This window comes from Manihot esculenta, chromosome 7 (genome assembly GCF_001659605.2).
Source record: "Manihot esculenta cultivar AM560-2 chromosome 7, M.esculenta_v8, whole genome shotgun sequence".
Classification (NCBI taxonomy): Eukaryota; Viridiplantae; Streptophyta; class Magnoliopsida; order Malpighiales; family Euphorbiaceae; genus Manihot; species Manihot esculenta.
Genome location: NC_035167.2, coordinates 30583975 through 30587287, shown reverse-complemented (window position 1 = coordinate 30587287; position 3313 = coordinate 30583975). Strand labels below are relative to the sequence as shown.

The 3313-nt window shown below is 33.9% G+C and overlaps 1 long non-coding RNA gene across 1 annotated transcript; it reads right to left on the bottom strand.

Moving 5' to 3' along the window:
* Positions 1–3256, bottom strand: LOC110619190. Its single transcript, XR_002488614.2, has 3 exons — positions 2176–3256; positions 491–703; positions 1–403 (listed from the first exon to the last, which is right to left on the bottom strand). It is a non-coding gene; the product is annotated as an uncharacterized LOC110619190 (long non-coding RNA).
* Positions 3257–3313: the final 57 nt, after the last annotated feature.

Genomic DNA, 3313 nt, shown 5'->3' with positions numbered 1-3313 from the left:
TAGACAATGGCAGTGAATTTCTTAACTATGCCTACACCTGTACAATTAAAGGTGTTATCTATAAAAGATCTTGTCCACATCCTTTATAGCATAATAGAGTAGTGGAAAGGAAGCACAAGCACATCATAAATACAGTCAAAGCCTTAAGAATACAGTCCAATGTACCAAAGCACTTTTGTTTAGAATGTGTTCTCACTGCCGCATATTTAATAAACAAAATGCTCATTAAAAAATTAATAGGAAAAGTCCATATCGTCTTATGAGTTAGTCGCCTCCTTAATTTAACACGGGATCGCCTCCTTAGTTTAACATGGAAATCATAAGCGCGCATGTAAAGAGTATGAACCGATTAACTCTGCATTTATTGTCCTATAATCCATCATTAATGTATTGCCGGACACACCTGCACAAAAGCATCCATGTCCCATAAGAAGAGGACATGACATAAGAAGCATCAACTTATTCAAAGGTATTTATGCACCGGACTAACCCTAAAAAAAAATCTCTCTCTCGGAAGAGGAATCTATCTCTCTTGGCGATCATGCAGAGAGAATCCAGAACCACCATTTTCTTCTCTTCTCTATTTTGTTTTACTTCCTTTAATTCCATAAAGTTTCCAGATCCGACTTAAGCGTCCGAGAGTCTCCACCGGAAACTTCCTCGGTGATCCCTGACCGTCTTCTTCATCTTACAGGTCCCATTCCTTAAAGTCAAGTATAGAGAAATCTAACAGACTGATCACAGAACGATTATTAATGCAACAAATCAGATCTCTGCCTACGTATCCTCATTTAAACGCCCTTGTCGGATCTCATTGTTATCACATACAACTAATGAAAATTTAAAATTAATATATAGATCCTACTATATTTTAAATAAAATTTTTCTTAATTTTCAATTACTATGTCAGAATAACATTGAATAACATTGGCTAGTGTATACACCAAGTGCTTGGTAGAATTTCTCTCGCTAAGCCGGCTGTCAACACCATACTATACTTTCGAAGGAATTTAAATATTATCACAATAAAATAAAGTAGACAAAAATTAAGCCCAGAAGCATAAATAGAAAATGCCACCCTGGATGAATGATATAACTCTTAAAATATAACCTCAGAAGCCTAAATTTCCAAATGATATCAGTCAGTATAGATAATAAAATCAAGGATTTATCAACTATCAGTTTAATTACTCTATGTCTTAATAATTAGTATATTCAACAATCTGTATCATTTCAGTAGGAATATGAATGAAAACATAACCGTTTGATACAACCACATAATTCATTCAATCTATCAGCCATGTTTTTTTTTTTTTAAATAAACTCTCCATATGATTAATCTCCTCAGCATCCATATAATACACAAAATTGACAGGATTACAAACTAACAGCAACATCCATCAAAATTTTATAGAGTATTCTTTCCTTTTTCACTATTTCAACCTATTAGTTTAAGTATCTTAATCTTTTAAAATTTTGATCTTCATTCTCTTATTTTTATAGGACTTACCTGATATTCACCTTTAATTTTTATTTAAAATCCACCTAAGTCTTTTGCTTTTTGCTTAAGTAGAGTTAAACTTAAACCTAAAGTTAAATCACCTCGAACCCAAGCTTACTACCCCATAAAATAACAAAACCCCATTCTCATAGCAAGAATAAAGAGGCCAGCAGATGTAAAATTTTAGAAAAGCAATACAAAACTAAAGAACATAAAAAATAACACTCTGAAGATGGGTTTTCGTTCTTTTAATGTCCTCCAGTCTTGTATTAATGTTCTTCTCTAATAAATACCATAGAAACATTGATCCTCATTATTTAAATGCGTACTTAATTGGGCTTAAACAACCTCACTCGATCAACCCAAGAAGTAGAACATTTCCCATAAAAGAACACGTTATAATTAGGAAATGAGCTTTCAAAAGACAATCTTCAACAAAGGAATGAACCCATATGCAATGAATTAAAAGTCCATCTACATACAGAAACAACTTGCTTCTTAAAAAATTTAAAAGTTTACTGATACGTGGAACTATGGTCCCAAACATATATAAAATAGAATTATGTTTGGGAAGACCTAGCATCAATCCTTGTTCTTTGAACTGTATGAATTAATATCTAAAAAGAAAAAGGTAGCTACAGGGACGCACAACATCTGGTAGCCAGAAAAAGTACCAAGTATCCACAACAATTAAGGCCGTTCCGTGGATACCTCCAGTGTCCAGCCCTAGAAGACAGCACAAATGTGAATTTATAAGATACTAGAACATCAACTCTCACCAACACTGCAGATCATCTTGCTTAGCCTTGTATAGGACCCAAAACATGAAACCAAAAATAATTAAAACAATCTTCATTAAGTCTACTAACAATGTAAGCAAGTATGCCTATTGTGCTGCTAGGATTACTAAAATGTTTAGCAAGATAAATGAACAAGACATTATTATGAGGATGAAGTAAACATGCAAGGAGGTCATTTGGAATTCAATTTTAAGACATTTATTTAGCACCGAGTAGATGCTGGTAAATTTCTGGAATTTCTAATTATTTTCTTGGATCCAATAAAGCTATATTCACTGACTTAATTGTCATGCTAAATGATCATGAAAGAATTTCAAAATCAATCTTTAATAGAGTCACCTGTTTACCCAGATGAACAGATAAGAAAAATACCCACATGATGAAGCTTTACCAATTTCACTCCAGAGCAAGACCTTTCAATCTCCACATTTCTTTCTTTGATAAGGGAAAAGCCCACATTTTCAAGCATTAACAAAATAGAAGATTGACCGTGGAAATTCCATAATTCTATCTAAAGGTTTAATTAATTTTGTTCTTTGCTGGATGTTTAAAAAGTTAGTTCATATCTGAGCACCTGAAAGAAAGTTTTGTGATAATCATTTCAAATAAAAAATCATCCTGAACTCAAAGAGATAAAGCATGAAGATCAGGAACCAATATACAGCAATGAGATTAGGATTGGCAACATAGATATGATAATGGGTAAGAAATGACCAAATTACGGCACACAAGCCTTTTCCTGAAACTGTATGCCATCGCTTTGGCTGATACAAAGGCAAGCCCTTGTAAGTGACGCGCTCTACACGCTCTTTTCTCCGTCGCTCAGCGCGGGGAGCCCCAATTCAAAACTGATCGATCGACTCGCAGAGTTAGCTCTTGTTTCGATGATGCAGCTCCTCAATCTGGGGTTCTCTCCAGAGGAGGGTGAAAATTGAGAATTCCCATGCTACGGTTTCTTATTTATTTAAAAAAAAAACAAAAAAAAAAAAAAAAGAGAGAGAGAGAGAAGAGT